This window comes from Copadichromis virginalis, linkage group LG13 (assembly GCF_057382275.1).
Source record: "Copadichromis virginalis isolate Kocher_CV1m ecotype Utaka linkage group LG13, C_Virginalis_male_GT1.1, whole genome shotgun sequence".
NCBI lineage: Eukaryota > Metazoa > Chordata > Actinopteri > Cichliformes > Cichlidae > Copadichromis > Copadichromis virginalis.
Window position 1 is genome coordinate 28,640,469 of NC_140630.1, and position 19,834 is coordinate 28,660,302.

Genomic DNA, 19,834 nt, shown 5'->3' on the forward strand with positions numbered 1-19,834 from the left:
GTCGGCATTTTAACCTCGCTTAAATTGTATTATCGCGATATTTGGCGTGGAACTTTTAAATAATGAAATATTAATCAGATTCTTCTGAATTGTCTTTTTTTCCGTGTCATTTTCGCTTTCTTTTTTCTTTTTTGGGTAATTAATTTTCACTCTGAATACAAGTTAAGAACAGTTACAGTTATTTAAGACATTAAGCCGTATGTCATTTCATCACCTTTAACTTCAGCACTGGTCGAGAGTGGCATCCTTAGTGTGGAAGTTTGTCCACTATGATCATCAAAGAAAAATGTCAGACCTTAAAAAATCCCTCACTAGTATTCCAGCAATCATAATGCCCACTTGAAAAAAACAAAACAAACCTACAGATTTAAACGAATGTCTTTATATTTTAGCACCAGTGTCCAAAAAAATGAAAACGCACATTCACCGAACTCGATATGAAGCTGTAAAAATCCAAATCTCAGACCAAATGTATGTGCTTTAGTATTTTACGCTGACCTGGCCCTTAACTTGCATTTATTTTCCAGCTGCATCTCTCCGTCTCTCTCCTTATACCTCCACCTTTTTGTCTTCATCGTCCATTTCAAAGGGCAGACGTTAACGTTGGAGAGGCTGGGAGAGGGAGACGCGTGTCTGTAGCTATATGTGGCGAGATCATAAAGGCAAAAGGCGAGAGCGACAGATATGGAGAGTCCGTTGTCTCGCTAAAGCCACAGTCCTCAAAGCACAACCCCCCACCCCACCCCACCCCACCCCAAAAAACACAGCTCTTGCCACTGAAGCGCAGTATATACCTCCATGCTCACGCTGCGGGGAAACACTTTAATGCCTGAACGAGCTCTTTGGAAATATTGTGTGTTCAAAGACGGAGAACTAATTGCATAATCAAGACAAGATTATAGTGTCATGCGTGGAAAGTAATGTTAAGTAATGTCTTGTCAGTGTATGGGGATATAAGCCTCTTGGAAGTGAGCCCAATAAGCTCAGCACTGGATTGCTGAATCTCTGATGATGGACTGCGGGAGGGGGGAAAAAATCCACTGTTGCTGCAGAACTATTTGGCCGGAAAACTTGAGTAAATGAGGTCATTTCACTGCAGGGATATGGTCATATGCTCTGTGTGTGTGTGTGTGTGTGTGTGTATGTGTGTATGTGTGTGTTAGTACTCCCCTTTTGCACACAAGGGTAACCCAATTAAGTCTACAGCTCTTGCCTTTAGGAAAAGTGTCCAGCTGTAGTTCAGATCACTATCAAGGGGAGTGGTTACTGGAGTGGCCCTACGGCATCTGCACTCGCAGCAGTTAATCAAAGCCAGGAGAGATGTTCTTGAGCGGGCTGTGCACATTTGGCTTTCTTTAGCTTTTCTGTGCGATTAAAGGGAAACTTTAAGGCTGAGGTCAGAACCTCTTCAAGACTGTGTCGCTGTGTTAATGTGTGATTTGTTTATGCCGAGTGTGAAAAAAGGGGGAAAAACTAGAGATCAGCTTCGTCTTTATCCTCCCATCATCAGTGTAACGCAGGTGTCACTTAGGCTTGACCTACAAAACACCAGCAGTGAAAAATTCAGTTGGTGGAGTATCACCGCCACCATCAACTGTGGTCTTAATCACCGGCTGTGTCACCACCGCTGTGATTATGCGTAGAAGCGTAGACCGAGGCCTGATCTTAGGTGGCAAAGATGCATTCGATGTTAATTATGCAATGTTGTCATTACGGGGATCTGCTTAAGAGCGCGCTCGCTTTTCATGCAGCAATGAAAATACTCGTCTGCTGAGCACAAAGGGAGCAGTAGGCATCGTGGGTGGAGGGCACATATGCATTAAAGAGAGACAACTGTTAATGTGAAACTGATCACCTTGAACATTTGCGGAGCGCTGATTCGGCACCGCCTTCGTGAAGCAGCTGGCTCTCTTTTTTTTTTTTTTTTTACCCCGAGCCTTGATAACAAACGGAGCAAAAGATGCGCTGCCTTCTGGATGCTGACTTAGGCTCTAGATGTATGGAATCAGAACGATGCCACCTTGAAACGAAACCGAAAAATGGATTGAAACCGAAAAAAAATATTGTAACTGAAATAAATGTACTGAAAAATCTTGTATTGAAACCGAAAAAAAAAATTGATAGTGAAAAACAATTAATTGAAACTGTAATTTTTTTGTTTTCGCTTACAAATTTTTTTTTCGGTTTCAATCCATTTTTCAGTTTCACTCTGCTGGCACTGTTTTGGTGTACGGGGGCGCGCTGGGGGGCGGGGATTCCGGCCCGCATGTATTTGCATATATTATAATGCTGACCAATGACTGGAGAAAACACTGACGACGCGGCTGCGGTCACGGACAAACTCGCACGTGTCTGTTCGGGAATGGCAGATTCCGAGAGGTCCAGTGTTTACATTACCGACTATTTCAAAGTGACAGCCTGAGGTGTTCTTCAGTAAATTGGACTACCGGACAGGAGGACCTGAGGCCCCACCGCATTAATTTTGGTAAGTTAAATGTGTTTGTAAGCTAATCCGTAATTTAGGTCCTTAGCTAGCTACCTAAGGACCTAGCTAGCTAAAATGAGCACTCGGCTGTCGGGGAAACTTGTTTTGTAAAGTTCGTTTAGCTACCCCGTGCAGGTGAATGAATTTACCCTGACTAAAGAAATCAAGAGAAACGCACCGGGCTGCTCAGTGACTAACCACGGTTACTGTACTTTTATTATGAGTATTATACTGTAAGAGCAACAGGCTGGACTCTGCTTCTGCTCCTGTGCAGAGCTGATTATTAAATATGTGCAAACAGCAGCATGTTTTCTGTCGCTTTCCACATGTGGAAGGACATTAAAGCCAACTTTTAAATTCCCCTCATTAGTCAATAGCTACGGATTAAATAGCAAAGCCCGATACTTATGTACTGAAACCAACTACTTCCGCTTGTCAGCTTAACTTAAAATGTTACATTTTTCCCCTGATTATTTTTTTTACTGAGTTTGTTACAAATATTCAGGTTAAAAAACTGTCCAAATTATTTTTAATGAATTATGTTCACAAAGTCACATGTTCAGTACTCTGTACAGCTTGCATCCTTTAGGACAAATAATTTGAAACATTAATATTTCTTGTTCAATACTGAGCTGATAACAGTATGTCTGTATGTTGTGACCAGGATGCAGCAGCAGACTGAACCTCGACTGAAACCTGCTCCATCATCTCATCTTTGCAGATGTCCATTTATAAAGCATCAACAACTCAAAGGTAAACATGATATTAGAAAATGTGTTAGTATATAAGGCCTTTAAAACAAATAAAAAAATAAACAGCTGTCGGCAGAACTGTAGGACTGAACAACTTCAGATCCCGAGTGTGTGAGGCCGGAGAAGGATCAGCTGTATTTCAGATTTGAGAGATAAACTTTATATTTCAGTTTGTGATGATTCTGTTCTGTTTGTGATTACAGGAGCTGTCCTCAGATTCAGACCTCAGCACCACCCAGTGACAGCAGACAGATCATCCTATGTCTTCAATCTTTGTAGTAACTCCAAAATTAACTGAAGAAAACAGTACAAAGGTTAAAGTACCACATGTGCTGTCAGTGAAAGCTGCAGCTGTTTTATTGATAAATTTAAAGACAAAAAGTCAAAAGGATTAATCACCCCTGTAACTGTGTCACTATACATCAGCATTAACAGGACCTCAGTTTGGTGTTTCAGAAAACTGCTGATCTCAGACCTGCACAACTTCTGTTTTAAACACTGAATGTACTCAGCTACATGAAAAGCACGTGATGTTTTCTCTGACACAATTAAATAAAACCTGATTAAAGTCAAAGGTTGTTACTTGTATTTGAACTAAAAACTTGTGATCTGGAATTCTTTCACTGTTTTTTGACAATAGTGTTATTTATCATAAAGTAATTCAGAGTCATTCATACCAGAGTAACCAGTGAGCACAACATATATTTAACTTTCTACAGGACTTAAAGATATTACTATAGCTTATAGCTATTACTTAACTGCACTACTGTATAGTTCTGTGTAAATAATCATTCTGTACATATGATTTTTAATCCTACAACTGTTTATAATTTGCATAGTTCACATTTCTGTATAACTGTATATCTCAGATTTCTGTAGTTTTTCATATTTATATCCTGTACATAGTTTGTACTCACTACAGCCTGTACATACTTATAGTTATAGAATATTCACAACATACTTCATACCGTGTACATTGTAACACACCATAATAGACCCATTTCTGTAATATACTTACATATCTATACTATTGCTAATATATCTATATCATGGCTAAAGCACTTCTGGATGGATGCAAACTGCATTTCGTTGCCCTGTACCTGTGCATGTGCAATGACAACAAAGTTGAATTCTATTCTATTATATTATGTAAAAGTCCAGACCCTCTGAGGATTATCTGAGTACTTCTAACATTACACAAAGCAAAGGTCTCCATCAGTGTTCATGAAATGCTGGGTTTATCCTTCTTGTGAGGGAGCTGCTGGTGAAGATCACGAGCCCTGCTTGATCCCGGCGATGAGTTTCAGTCTTCCTGGTGTTTCTGAAATGATGCCTCTCACTGTGGGTCAACAGAACTTCTGGCACAGGACAGCTGTAATGAAAGAAATTGAAGTTTTGGAAATGCCCTATATGTGAGAAGCAGATTTTGTATTTACTTTTCTTTTGCCAATCAAGATAAAGTATAATTTTCACCATACAATTACTAACCTTGTCATCTCCTGCACTGTCTGTTTTGGGCTCTGGGCTCCTCCTTCCCAGCGCTCATGAGACTGCTTTGCTGCACTGTGGTATGAGGTGCTAACCTGTTGACAGTGTTGGGAAGGTTAATTTTAAAATGTATTCCACCAAAGATTATAGAAGTAATGTATTCTGAATACTTTACAACTACATGAATGTACTATTGCTGTGTGATTTATTACTATTACTGAAGGCTACTCGCCATACCAACACCAACTAGATGTTAAAATCTTAATATAAATGAGTAACAGTAGGTGGACATTAGGTAAGGCTGCAGCGATCTCGTGTAGAAAACTATTCAGCGCGTATATAAAACAGGTCAGCGGCTCCGAACCGTAGTAAAGGGACCTCTGGCTAATACGTCCGGTTCGTGTCGGGCTCATAGCTGAAAACTAGCTTTACTTTGTTGTCTGGGTCAAGTTTGCTAGCGAGAGACAGAGAGAGGCGTTGAAAGGCTGCTTATTGTTTCGGAGGAAAACACGAACACAGTGTACAGTCGAGTCCTAATAGCTTACTTGCAGCTGGGCTCGTCAGGCACTCTTTTTGGCTTTAGTGGTTATTATTATATTTACATGCTTCCAGCTCCCGTTTCTGCTCCGTGACAGCTGTACTTCTCCTTTTTCTCCCTCCTCGCTCACAGACACATAACGGGTATGGCAGTCCATTCTCCCTGCAGCACGGACTACACTGCCCATGAGGCTACATTGTTTAGGGCGATGCCTGTAACACTCTGCTATTGCCTTCATATTAAATCATTTTTGTATAATAATTTTTAGAGGCTCTTATTGCGTGTTTTGTTTGGGTTTCCACCGGCGTGGAATTACCAAAAATAGAGAGACCATAGCCTAACATATGAAACAGGTAAATACCGCCATGTAATCCATTTATTTCAACAAACTAACTGTATTCTCAATATCACCTATTGAACAGTAATTGTAACGGATACATTTACTCATATTTTGTATTTTAAATACGTAACGCCGGTGCATGTATTATGTTACATGTATTGGTTACATGTAACCAAAATTGGATTTTATCATCTAAAAAATATAGCCAGAGTCCGCCCTATTCTCTCTCGGGCCAACACAGAGATGCTGATGCATGCTTTTATTACCAGTCGCATTGATTACTGTAATGCCCTGCTCTCTGGTCTTCCTAAGAAGAATATTTCAACTTTACAACTTTTGCAAAACTCGGCAGCTCGTGTGCTGACGAAGACCAGAGGGCGGGCCCACATTGCACCGGTTTTAGAATCGCTGCACTGGCTCCCCGTGTGTTTCAGGATCGATTTTAAAGTTCTTTTATTGGTTTTTAAATGTCTTAATGGTCTTGGGCCTTCTTATCTCTCAGATCTGCTTTTACCATACGAACCCTCACGGACCCTGAGGTCCTCTGGTACTGGCCTTTTAATCGTTCCTAAAGTCAGGACACATACTCACGGAGAGGCAGCTTTTCAGTGGTATGGTCCTCGTCTGTGGAACAGCCTGCCGGAGGAGCTCAGGGCCGCAGAGAACATACATGTTTTTAAGAACAGGCTCAAGACCCACCTTTTTAATTTAGCTTTTACTTAGCGTTTATTTATTTTATGCTTATTTATTCTATCCTGTTATTCTATTATTAATTTAGACTTTACCTAATATTTATTGATTTTATTCTTATTCATTTTTTAACCTTCTTACTCTATTTATATTTATATTTATATTGTATCCTGTTCTTATTTATTTTATCATTTTATCCTGTATATAGCCTATTGTGTCATATCTCCAGTGTTTCCTCAGAGGGCGCTCTCTGCACCGGGGCTGTGATCGACTGTGGCTGCTGGGTCTCTGGGGGTCCTCTCAGCCTGGCTGGGGGGCTCCTTTGCCTCCCTCCTGCTGTGTGCCCAGCCTGGAGGCTGCGGTCTGTGACCGGCTCCCGGTGCAGACGGCTCCCTGTTATAGTGTTTCCTCACTTGGCTCATGCGAGCCCAGCCCAATTTTTACTCTTTAAGTGTGCGCGTGTGTGTGTGTGTGTGTGTGGGGGGGGGGGGGGGATATGTGTGTATTCACATCATTTATGTTAATGAGAGTGTGGGGAGTGAGTTGGAGGGTGGGGTGGGCTGCTTTTAACTATGTAAAGCACTTTGTGCTACATTTTTTTTTGTATGAAAAGTGCTTTATAAATAAAGATTGATTGATTGATTGATTACTGCCCAACACTGCCTGTTGAGATCCTGAGATCCGCTCCTAGAACACCGGCCTCCAACTCCTGAAGAGACATGGGTGTCCCTAAATTTAGCAAATATTAGCTTCAGGCTAGCTTGCTACGACGAATAGGCTAATACCAGCATTTTACCACAACTTCACCAGATGTAGCTAAAAAAACTAAACTAATGTCCAGCCCAGTGGGACAGCAAGAAAAGATGACAAAAAATGATTACTTACTTGCGGTTTGGAAGTTCAAGCTGAAATTGAAGCAGCCATTGAAAGACGGGAAGAGAGAAAGATGGCAGCTTGGTCAGCACTAGTGGCCTCTATAATATATGCAAATACATGCGGGCCGGAAACCCCGTCCCCCCAGCGCGCCCCCGGACGCCAAAACAGTGCCAGCAGATTGAAACTGAAAAATGGTTTGAAACTGAAAAATGGTTTGAAACCGAAAAATGGTTTGAAACCGAAAAAAAATGGATTGAAACCGAAAAAAAAAAATTGTAAGCGAAAACAAAAAAATTACAGTTTCAATTAATTGTTTTTCACTATCAATTTTTTTTTCGATTTCAATACAAGATTTTTCAGTACATTTATTTCAGTTACAATATTTTTTTTCGGTTTCAATCCATTTTTCGGTTTCGTTTCAAGGTGGCATCGTTCTGATTCCATATAGATGTCTCTTGCTGCCTGTCAGGTCTCTTAGAAACAGTATCCCTTTGGCTTCTTGGAAAACAGCATATGGCATACATTAGGCAGTAATATTAGAGCAGCTTTTGGCTCAGAAGGCTGCAAACATAATCAGGCGGTCAGGTTGATGTCGAAGCGTAGCTGCCAGAAGGGCTTTTCTGGCAGGTAGTTTGATTAGCAAAGGGAGCCTGTGGAATTGATTGAGGTGCACATCCTGCTAGTTTGCGACTCGCTCGAATGCTCTTTAACAACAGCAGAGAGTGTGAGGAAAAAATAAGAGAAGTCGATGTTTGGAGAAATGGTGATGGAGTCTGCTCCGTCAGACATTTAATCATGCATTTTATCACCATTTGAGAGCAGTCTTTCTTATTCATGAGCATGCAGAACTTGTTAAATTCGAAACTTGTCCTTGCCAACCTGCTAGGCTCGTGAAGTTGTAAAGTAAAAGTTTGACATTTTGGAAAATGGCGATAATTTGGTTTCTTGCCAAGAGTTAGATGAGAAGATTGATACCGCCCTCAGCCCAGTTATCTCTGCTTGGCATAAAGCTTGGGGAATTGCTGAGCCTGCCTCAGACACGGGATTTCTCACAGATTTATATTCTGTGGAGATGTGTGTGAAAGTGTGCCATGAAAGGAGGTGCACATGCTTTTTTAAATCAACCATAAATAACTGAGCAGTTTCATGAGCTCTCTCTTCAGTGAGTCTCTCATGCTCTGGTTGAATGCCGGCTCCACTGTAGCTGAAATGTAGCTGGTAGTCCTCGTGCTCTTCATCTTTGGTAAGCTGGGCGAGGCGGTACTCCTCACCTCCTGCTGCAGGGTCTGCTTAGAGTGTCTCTCCAGCCAGCTGAACATCATCGCTATAAATAAGATAAGATAAGATAACCTTTATTAGTCCCACACGTGGGAAATTTGTTTTGTCACAGCAGGAAGTGGACAGTGCAAAAGTTATGAGGCAAAAATTAGAATACAATAAGAATAAATACAGTACACAACTGTACAGAATAGAATAAAATAAAATACTATATACAGTAGAATAAAATAAAATAAATATACAATAAGATAAAAATAGAATACAAATACAAATACTATATACAACTGAGTAAAATACAACGATGACAGAAAGGATTATTGCACTTAGTATTATTGCATATGTATGGATGTGTGTGCTTGATCAGTTAAAGTCTTTATTATGGAGTCTGACAGCAGTGGGGAGGAAAGACCTGCGAAATCTCTCCGTCCCACACCGTGGGTGCCGCAGTCTCCCACTGAAGGAGCTGCTCAGTGCTGTCACAGTCTGCTGCATGGGGTGGGAGACGTTGTCCAACAGGGATGACAGCTTAGCCGCCGTTCTCCTGTCACTCACCACCTCCACTGGGTCCAGAGGGCATCCTAGAACAGAGCTGGCCCTTCGGATCATCCTGTTCAGTCTCTTCCTGTCCCCAGCAGAGATGCTGCCGCCCCAGCAGACCACACCATAAAAGATAGCAGAAGCCACAACAGAGTCATAGAATTTCTTCAGGAGTGGGCCCTCCACTCCAAACGACCTGAGTCTCCGCAGCAGGTACAGCCTGCTCTGCCCTTTCCTGTAGAGGGCGTCTGAGTTATGAGTCCAGTCCAGTCTATTGTTCAGATGAACACCAAGGTACCTTGAACACCAAATAGCCCGAGACAGTGGAGTCTCTCAGATCCTGTTGAATGTTTGGGACTAACTGGTTTAACAGCTACTGAACTTTCAAAATGGGATGTAATAAGATGTAAACAGATTGCTGAAAGTTGTTTTGGAGAGATGAAAACATAAAGTAAAAGTACTCAAAGGAGTTGTTAAATATATTTAGGTACCCAATAATACCCAAATCCACAGCAGATGGCTGCAGGTTGTTTCTGCTCAAGGTTTCTTCCTGTTAAAGGGGATTTTTTTCTTTCCCACTCTCTCAGTGTTTTTGCACACAGGGGGTGGTCTGATTGTCGGGGTTTTCTCTCTATTATTTTAGGGTATTTATTTATAATATAAAGCACCTTGAGATGACTATTGTTGTGTTTTGACACTATATAAATAAAATTGAACTGAATTGAATTAATATAACTGGGCGGCTTGGCTAAGTAAAGTCTGCATGTGGAAAAAACTGCAACACCTCAAGCATTAAAATCGCAGCTTTAGATTTAGCCAAGACGTAGACATTCACACAAACATGCTGGTGTTATATATTTTTTGTATTGTTTACTGGATTTAAAAAAAAATGTGTCAGTTATTCAGAATCCAAATATGACAGTTTGAAGCCATTGTTTATCAGAAAAACAAAGACTTTAAGTAGAATAAGCTACTTTTGGCTGAATCCTTTTTGTATTAGGTGAATGCGTTACCCACTACACCATGGGAATATTAAAGATTTTAAGTCAATTAATGAAGCAAATCAGATTGAAACAATAATAGCTGAATGAACCAACAGCATCTAGAATGGGTAATTGCTGTAAAAGTTGTTGAGTCAGTAGGAGCTGACAGCTGGCCAGGCTCTAGACAATGACTCAATTCACTCTCTCCAAGTCCTCGTGTGAACTGGGAGCATTCAACTAGTCTGAGTAGCTTTGAAAGAGGACACTTGTTGTGAATGCGCTACAGTACTCGGGGGGAAAAAGTGCAGAACTGGCAAATGCCTGTTTCAGTTCAGCGTCAGCACGGAGTTGGTGAACTTGTTATTTTCGCTCCGGAGCATCTACAAAGTCTTTAAACTGCGTTCGTGATTATGACTGCAGAACATGCTGTTAATTGTGTTGTCTGTTTGTGGTGGTGTTATATTGTTGTATCCGTTTGATCATTCATGTAAAGCCACAGGCAAATTTCCACTTCTGTGGACACTGAACTTTTTTTGATGCGCGTGTGTGTCTGTGTGTGTGTGTGTGCACGTGCACGCTCGCACGTCTGTAGCTTCTTTTTCCATCAAGGATAAATGCACGAGGCACTGAAAGCAGATTTGGTTTAGGATAAAGATAGATGCAGGGAGGGATGGCTGATTATTTGCGCTGAATACTGAGGCGCTCACTTTGTTTCATCTCTGTTGCAGACTCTCAATTTCTCTCACTGTCTTTTTATTCCACTCAACTTCATGGCTGCCTGCAGCTACTGGCCTCTTGCCACAGTGGCCTCAGCAGTAAGTTACGCAAGATGTGGGAAGACTGTCCTGGTCATATTGCAGTGTCTTCTGACTGCTGAGCACGGACATTGTTCAGCATGTAGTATTCAGACTGAATTAATCTCTTGGCTGGCCATCATTAAATGCATACATCAGTTTATTTCCAAACTACTACTATGTATTCACAAGGAAACGTGGAATGAAGGGATCACACAGGTGCCAACATAACTCATTGTAGCATTTATTTAAAAACAAAAACAAAAAAAAATCCTGAGAGACTGATGCCATCTAACATAAGTTTACTTATCAACAATCGCCTTGCTCTTATTTTGAAAGTCCAGTCGCGGCTGACTAGCTTTTCACTGTTTTTCCTTGCTGTGGCTGTCCTGCATCTCATTTAGCTGCCCCTCCAGTGAATGTCTTGTCCCAGGCTTAGATGGACTCAAACTCCAGCATCTTGGATTGCAGTTGGATGGTTAATCTAATCAGAACTCACTGAGGCTGCAGAGCAGAGCGAGCATTACCATCAGCAGTCTGCAAGACTCTGTTGCAAGAGCCTCACAGCTCTGCTATGTATTTGTCACAAACTAGCTGTACTTGCAGTGTTTAACAAATTCATCACACCACCACCTTGTGTAAGGGTTTATGCCACTGCTGCCTAAAATTAACACTACTGGTAATTCCCAAAATAATTTTTTATGTATCTGTAATGGTTAATCCAGCAGAGAGTGCAAGCTCCGTAAAATAAATGTAAAAATATAAAACTGCTGTTATCCACGAATTCCTGAACAAAAATTTAGGTTTAGTGGTCGAATGTTACGCTTGATTAATTTCTTGAAGCTGATCTCTAAAAATTAGTCGAGTGTATTCAGGAACCACAGCAGCTCAGCTACAAAGTGTCAGACCATGTAAAGGTACAGAGCACTGATGGTAAGTCGCCAGCTCTCTCTCTGAATTAATAATTGCCTATTACTAAACCCGGCATTAACATCAGCATAATAACTGTGTTCCAGGGCCTTCATGGCATTCACGGCCGATGCAGGATGACTCTGTTCCAGAGTAAAGACACAGTTTGATGAGTTTGGTAAAGTAACTAAAACTAGAGATCGCAAGCCAAGTCTACATCATCGTCTGACCTCGTAAATGCTATCTGGATGAATGGACAAAAATTCCCACAAACGCACTCGGGAATCTTGTATAAAGACTTTCCAAGAAGAGTGAGAGCTGCTATTGCAATGGGGAACCAGCTCCATATTGATAACTGTGGATTTAGGATGGGATGTCATAAAAGCTTCTGTGGGTGTAATGTCCACACGGCCCAGTATTTTGTCCATTAAGTGTAGAAAAAAATGACCAATTTAGACCACATTTATTGCCATTACGTGATTATATTATTACACTATATGAATAGAATCTGTCACATTAAGATGTGGTTATATATATATATATATATACGGTCACGGTTCGATATTTTTTCGATACAAAAAAAAATGTTCATGCCTTTTTAATTTGTCATTTATTAAAATTATAAATATATATTTTAACTCAAAAGTACAGTTTTTAAATTTAACCCTAACCCTTGTGCGCGTTTTTTATTTTGACAGCGAATGCGCACCTGCGGACCACTTATGTGCAGCCCTGGTTATTTAGCTCGTCATATTGCAGCCACAGAAATTCTTTTGTCCATGAAACCATAAAGCTGCACTTTCTTTTTGCCTTATAGTCTCATTTGTCATAACTTCTCCGTTTTGTGGTAAGCTTTTCTTTGGCTGTCACTTCTTCACCCTGACCTGTCTTATTTGGCTCAGCAGAACTAAAATATATATTCTGCTGCTTTTACACACGGACTCACATAAGCTCAGCGATTCTCTGCGCGATCAACCTCTCACATGTTTAAGCTGCGGGAGATTTCACTTGTCATGTTTGCATAGTAAGCTAACGATTAATAAGACGATGTCAGAGGAATTGGTGCACAAATTATCATCACTCACAGATCAGTGCTGTCGCTCTCTATACACAGTTCGCGCGATTGCAAAGTGAAAGCAAAAAAACAAGCGCAAATTCAAACGCGATTTCAATATGTCACATATTGACAGTGGCTCACCGATGCCAATGACATAATTACCCAGCTACATTTCTGAAAGAATGCAAAAGCATTGACATATATTTTTCCTACAATAGCCCGACGGGCAGGGAAGAGATAGATTTTGGTAATCCGACTGAAAAAATCGCTAGCCCCAGGACGTCGGGCTAGCGATATTGCAAGCCCTGTATCTGATTGAGGAATCACTCATCTTTGGAAAAGAGAGTTTATTACAGAGAAATGTCTCTTTCCAAAATAAAAGCTATACTATCCGCTTCTTCTGGGCTATATTCTCAGCAGCATAAGGAGAATCATGTGCTAACAGCTGTCTAAATGACTCGGCTAAAGTTAGTAGCATGCTTGTTGTTTTGGTCTTTGCACTAGGATGATGTCGGCGTAAATGTGCAGTCATATTCGTTGTGTTCCCACTAGTGCTTTCAGGTTAATCTCGTTGAAATGACCTTAACGCCACAACACGGCAAATCTCCGTTAACGAGCTACCGCCGATCGCCCCGTGCATGGGGCTAGACGGCCAACACGTTAACGAGCTAACTGCGCTAACACACTAGTTCCCACCCATGTAATTGAGCATTGCGTGGCACATCCAACATACTGTTTTACTTTAGTCCATGACTCGCTTACCTTCAGGGTCATAAGTCACATGAAAACCAAAATAATTCCAAACACCAGATCTGAATGAGGGTGAGAGAGGTCCATGTTGCAAAGAGAGCTTAACTTCTGTCTTGCTAGCTTGCCCTGCGCTCTTCCTTCTGACTATGCTGTCTGTGTTGAGCGCTCAGTGGATCTGCGCTCGACAGTGCAGCCTAGGCGGAGTAGTCGAACGCAGATATACTGAGCGCTCAACACAGACAGCATCTTCAGAAGGAAAGTTGATAAAATAAATTACAAATGTTGTATTGTTCGATACATATGCGTACCGAACCGAAAGCACTGTATCGAACGGTTCAATATCGATACGAATATCGTTGCACCCCTAATATATATATATATATATATATATATATATAAAACACCCAGCACGCCCCTGCGGGCGGTTTATCCTTCAAGCTCGGGTCCTCTACCAGAGGCCTGGGAGCTTGAGGGTCCTGCGCAGTATCTTAGCTGTTCCCAGGACTGCGCTCTTCTGGACAGAGATCTCCGATGTTATTCCCGGGATCTGCTGGAGCCACTCGCCTAGCTTGGGAGTCACCGCACCTAGTGCTCCGATTACCACGGGGACCACCGTTACCTTCACCCTCCACATCCTCTCGAGCTCTTCTCTGAGCCCTTGGTATTTCTCCAGCTTCTCGTGTTCCTTCTTCCTGATATTGCTGTCATTCGGAACCGCTACATCGATCACTACGGCCGTCTTCTTCTGTTTGTCTACCACCACTATGTCCGGTTGGTTAGCCACCACCATTTTGTCCGTCTGTATCTGGAAGTCCCACAGGATCTTAGCTCAGTCATTCTCCACCACCCTTGGGGGCATCTCCCATTTTGACCTCGGGACTTCCAGTTTATACTCGGCACAGATGTTCCTGTACACTATGCCGGCCACTTGGTTATGGCGTTCCATGTATGCCTTGCCTGCTAGCATCTTGCACCCTGCTGTTATGTGCTGGATTGTCTCTGGGGCATCTTTACACAGCCTGCACCTGGGGTCTTGCCTGGTGCGATAGACCCCAGCCTCTATGGATCTTGTACTCAGAGCTTGTTCTTGTGCTGCCATGATATATATATATATATTTTTTTTTTGATTGTTTGTTTTCTGTGTTTTTTAGTTGCAGTTGCATAGCTGGCTCCACTTATGTTAACAACGATGGACTGCTTGTGCGTGTCACATCTAACAGTGTTTTTACGTGCGGCTGTCTGCACCTGATGTTCGCGTTGACAGCTCTCAGTCGACCTTTTTCGCAGCGTTTTGACTCGTCATAGTAGGAAAATTGCTGGTGTTACTAATACCTTTAGCAGTAGCTTTGGCGTCTTTAATCGTCTCGCCAGGCCGGGACGCTGTTAACAATGAGCCGGCATGAACGATATCTGGACTTCAGCTCTCATTTATTGACACTTGCACTTTTCCCAAAGTAGGCTCCACCAAGAAGGATTTCTAAGCTCATACTGTAACGTTACATGTCACCTTTTCCCAGACGGTTGCTTTTTCATTAAAGATGAGACCTCTTTGCTGGAGACGGGCTCATAAAAGCAGCCTTGTTTTGTCCCTTGCTCTGGTCTTATGTAATCTTGTTTGCTTCAGGTGATGCGCAGGCGATGACAGTTGTAGCAGCCCGGTTGCCTGAGCCAAGGAGTCATCAAAGAGATGAGCTCAGCTTGATGCTGAGGTGGCAACAGGGGGAATAAAGGTCTCTCTTCCTTGTCGAGGTGTGTGTATGTGTCTGTGCGGGGAGGACGGATTAGGACAAGAGGAATGCAACGGGCTGTCAAAGCGGCTGACAGTTTTGTCTTTTCGTTCTGTTTTTCTTCTCTGTCTTTTTAAACACTGAATTTGCTCTTTCCCGACCTGTACAAGGAGAGCGAGTACACAGAGCTGTGTTGTTGACCCCGAAGTCGCTCTTCTTTGTCACAGGGAGATGAAAGACGAGAATTGATAAAAGGAGCATGTAATAAAGTCAAGAAAGTGTTACCTCTGGGCACCCTTGCAGGAGTCTGTGGAGTTCAATATTTGACTTCAGCTCAATATTCAGCTCATTCCCACCGCTTCGATTGCTGTGCTAAATTCATGAAAGACGGGACAGAAACGGGACTCTCCCGCCCAATTCTGGGGGAAACCTTATTGAAACTCTAAGTACATTTCCACGGTGCCCTTGCTCATGCAACCGCACACCAAATCGCAAATCACAAAGTCGCCTGACAGACTGACTGATGTAAACTCTCTGTAGTTTGTAATCCCATTATTTAATTCATTACTTAGACAGTGTGTGTGTGTGTGTGTGTGTGTGTGTGTGTGTGTGTGTGTGCTATATTTGACTGTGTCTGTTGTGAGGCATCTGTGCAGTGACTAAGTTCCAGCATACTGTTTAGCAGCCAGCTCAAATGTTATTGCCCATGGAAACCAATTAAAACCAGTTTTCCGATAATCTGAGCATTGTTTCTATGTCAGGTGTATGTCAGGTGTATGTCAGGTGTATGTCAGGTGTATGTCAGGTGTATGTCCATTGTTTTAAGGAGGAAAAGTGGTTGGATGTGTGCAAAAAAACTCTTAAAGTGTGTACGTGTTTTCCTTTTTGTTAAGTACTTTAAAAAACTCCCAACAACAACAGCAGGGGGTTGCCGACTGGTCATGAAGTGCCTCCATTACTGTTGCTGTGCTTGTAAAGCTTTTCATTCTGTTGAGGCACAAATGCAGTTTGCAAGAATCACCGTGGAAGATTTAACACTTAAAACTCAATGGCTCCTTGATTTTTAGGAAGAGGTAGATATTTTCCAGTTTTCCAATTTTTTTGTTTTAGCTGTAACTATTGGAACTAAGACAGGATCTCATTCTTGTTTTCTTTGAAGGATTTCCACTTGGAGCTTTTTGATGGCTGTAGCTATCTTTGACTTTGCATGCTACTCCTGTTTGTACAGTGGATCTGCTCTCACAGCAACACATACCCCCTCCAGCTCGGATGCTTGGTAGTTGGTAGCAAAAAGCTTTATTGTTTTGGTAGTTTAATGATGGCTGGTAAGGATTTTAGCAGAATTCATACTTATAGTACCTTTCAATTTCTTTGTCATTACAGTAGGCAGCATATGTCCTCAGTAGACCTGTGAAAAAACTGATAACCTTACTTAAATACTCATTTGCAACACTACTGATGCCGACATTGTCGCCTCCTCCAGATGACACACAACTTCAAACATTAGTGCTGCAGACAGACAGGAGCACAGCTCCTGCCCTTCACCAGTAGCTGAACTCGTGACCAGTAGCACCAACTTGGCAAAGCATCTTAAATACTTTTGTGAGATCAGTAAAGCTCATCTTTCAGTGACTTGAAATATTTTTGATTAAAGCCGTTTTTGAAAGGCTTTTTTAAAAAGCTCCATATGAAGTTCAAAAGCACAGACGCAGCCTGTTTCACGGTAGAAATGTCAGTGCCAGTGGCATTCATTTCATCTTGGCCTAAGATGATATCATTTAACATTTTTTGACAAAACGATTACCATATTAATTTTCACAATTCAGTTCTATCATGCAGAGGTTGCTGCTGTGACTTTTGTGCTCACTGTTAATGTTTCCATTTCAAGCTCTCATCTGTTAGCTTTGACCATAGTTTCCTATTTTGGCCATGATTACAACGGTGATCAGCTCTACTAACAACAGCACTTGGAAACAACAAGCTTACCATCTTGTTGGTTTTTTTTTTTGTTTTTTTTTATATCATCATCATCATCATCATCATGAAGAGCAGAAAATAACATAAAATCAGACCTCCAACATTACCCGTTACCTCAACGATCACCTTTTATCAGCCTTGTGGACACATGAGTATCAGAATGCAGAAAAAAAGCATGAACTGTGGTAAAATTGCCGTTTCCTGGCTTGGTTTCAGAATTTATAACCCCTGCTCATCAATAGGTCAGCAGATATTTGTTATAGCAGAGAATAACTTTCCATCAGTTATTCTGCTACACACCATACAAATACCTAAAAATCTAAATCCACATTAGTGCAGTTAAGCTTCTGAATCTTCTTTAAGCATCACACTACATTTTCACTGTCTGTCCTAAGTGTACAAGGAGTAATACGTCACACTAAGTCCAGTTCAGCAGATGTCCCAGCCTCAGGCGCACACAGTCCTCACGGCAGTAAGCTTTTTTTGACATCCACAGACCCAGCAGGAACCCTGGGCTTGCACATCTCAGAAAAACATAGCATTTCTTCCTGTAATAATTGAAATAACCATTTAAAAACGGCATTTTCTGTTTCCTCAGGTTATCATTCTATAATATCAGAATGCTTTGATGATATCCAACATTTCAGTGTGAGAAATATGCAAAAGGAAAATCAGAACATCAGAAATCACATTTTGTTGTGGAAATGTCATCATGTGTCCTCATTAATGACATTGTAGCTCATAGTAATGAAACAAATAAAAGTACCTTATTATATAATAATAATAATAAGAATATTATTGAAAAGCACCCCAGTACTGATATTCCAGAGAGTGAAAACAACTTAGCAGACATGTACACTTTGGAAAAGGATGTTTCCTAAGTGGTAAAAACTATGAAAATGTGCCTAAGGCCATTAACAATACAAAGTTGTACGAAAATGCAGAAAATAATAGATTGAACACAGGTTCAGTGAGAATACACACAGCTGGGAATCTACTGAAATCCACTGTATAATCTTTATTCCACAGTTTGAGCTTCGCTTTCACTGATGTCTTATATGAGACTTAAGATTTTAACAGGAAGAAACCTCAGACAGAACCAGGCTCTGGGAGGGGCAGCCAAGTGCCGAGAAGGGTTTGAGGGCAGGAGGACAGGACAAAAGGAATCAAGGAGCTGTATGGATCAGCTCTCTGGAACGAATTAATTTGGTTTCGTGATGTTTAAAGATGTGTTTACTGTGCATGGTGAATTTGAGTTTCATAGTTGTGAAGTAAATTTAGAAATGACAATGAAACATTTGAAGTTTGTCTGCATGCATCAAAAAAAAATATTCACAAATGCCAGTGAAACACTTTCACTTGAGTCCTTTATTTCTGATATGCAATTAATTAAATTTCAATTTCAGTTACAATTTTGGCCTCCAGTAGTTGTTAAACCAGGATATTTAAGATCTGATGGTTGTGCTGTGTTCTGTCTTGTAATCGCTGACTCGTTTTGCCTTCTGGCACGTTCCTTTTCATTACGTTTGCATCTCCATAAAAGCTCACTTTTTTCCAGACTGTGGTGCATTTAGTTCAGTTCACATTTATTTATTTGTTTGCTTTTTTCATTTTGGATGGTAATTCAAATTCAAAGAAATCTGCTTAAATAAAAAAGACCATTTGTTTTTGTCTTCAAATTGAATGAATCCATTATTTTGTTCAGTGTGTGTGAAAAATTATTTTACTTAATGTGAAATAATTGATTAGGGAGAGCTGCTTAAGCCAGTTTGCTTCATAGGTCAGCTTGTAGCTGTGATTAGTGGAAGCACACCAAACGGGCCAGTTACTGGCCTGTCAGCTCGCCTAAAATAACCCTTTTTACTGGGGCCATCATGCCATTGCTTATTTCAAACCCTAGATATCTAAAAACATAAACCATCTGCTAAACTCTTAGCAGGAAGTGGTTGTGGTACAGAGGACACAACTGCTGAAGACAGACACCAGCGTTAGAATTCAGTCCTGTCTGTGGCTGGGTTTCGACACCAAAAGCACTTTGATTAAGGTTTGGAAAGATCCTTGTTTTGGTGAAACCTGAAAGCCATTGGTGCTCAAGAAAATAGGGTTTTTCTGTGTATTAAAGATGAATACAACTTTAAAAGCCAAATACAGGGAGTGCAGAATTATTAGGCAAGTTGTATTTTTGAGGAATAATTTTATTATTGAACAACAACCATGTTCTCAATGAACCCAAAAAACTCATTAATATCAAAGCTGAATGTTTTTGGAAGTAGTTTTTAGTTTGTTTTTAGTTTTAGCTATTTTAGGGGGATATCTGTGTGTGCAGGTGACTATTACTGTGCATAATTATTAGGCAACTTAACAAAAAACAAATATATACCCATTTCAATTATTTATTTTTACCAGTGAAACCAATATAACATCTCCACATTCACAAATATACATTTCTGACATTCAAAAACAAAACAAAAACAAATCAGCGACCAACATAGCCACCTTTCTTTGCAAGGACACTCAAAAGCCTGCCATCCATGGATTCTGTCAGTGTTTTGATCTGTTCACCATCAACATTGCATGCACCAGCAACCACAGCCTCCCAGACACTGTTCAGAGAGGTGTACTGTTTTCCCTCCTTGTAAATCTCACATTTGAT

General features: G+C 41.1%; 1 protein-coding gene and 2 long non-coding RNA genes across 5 annotated transcripts in view; 2 read left to right on the forward strand and 1 right to left on the reverse strand.

Annotated features, from left to right (window-relative positions):
• Positions 1–19,834, forward strand: part of stk32c (serine/threonine kinase 32C) — a 103,384-nt gene that overhangs the window by 1,231 nt on the left and 82,319 nt on the right. The window lies entirely within an intron of this gene.
• Positions 2,180–3,502, forward strand: LOC146695900 (uncharacterized). The gene is made up of 3 exons (XR_014923643.1): positions 2,180–2,485; positions 3,150–3,238; positions 3,441–3,502. It is a non-coding gene; the product is annotated as an uncharacterized LOC146695900 (long non-coding RNA).
• LOC146695901 (uncharacterized) lies at positions 3,553–7,310 on the reverse strand. Of its 2 annotated transcripts, XR_014923642.1 has the most exons (3): positions 7,179–7,310; positions 4,726–4,820; positions 3,553–4,609 (listed from the first exon to the last, which is right to left on the reverse strand). It is a non-coding gene; the product is annotated as an uncharacterized LOC146695901 (long non-coding RNA). The 2 variants fall into 2 exon arrangements; XR_014923641.1 differs by lacking the exon at positions 7,179–7,310 and having other exon boundaries at positions 4,726–6,446.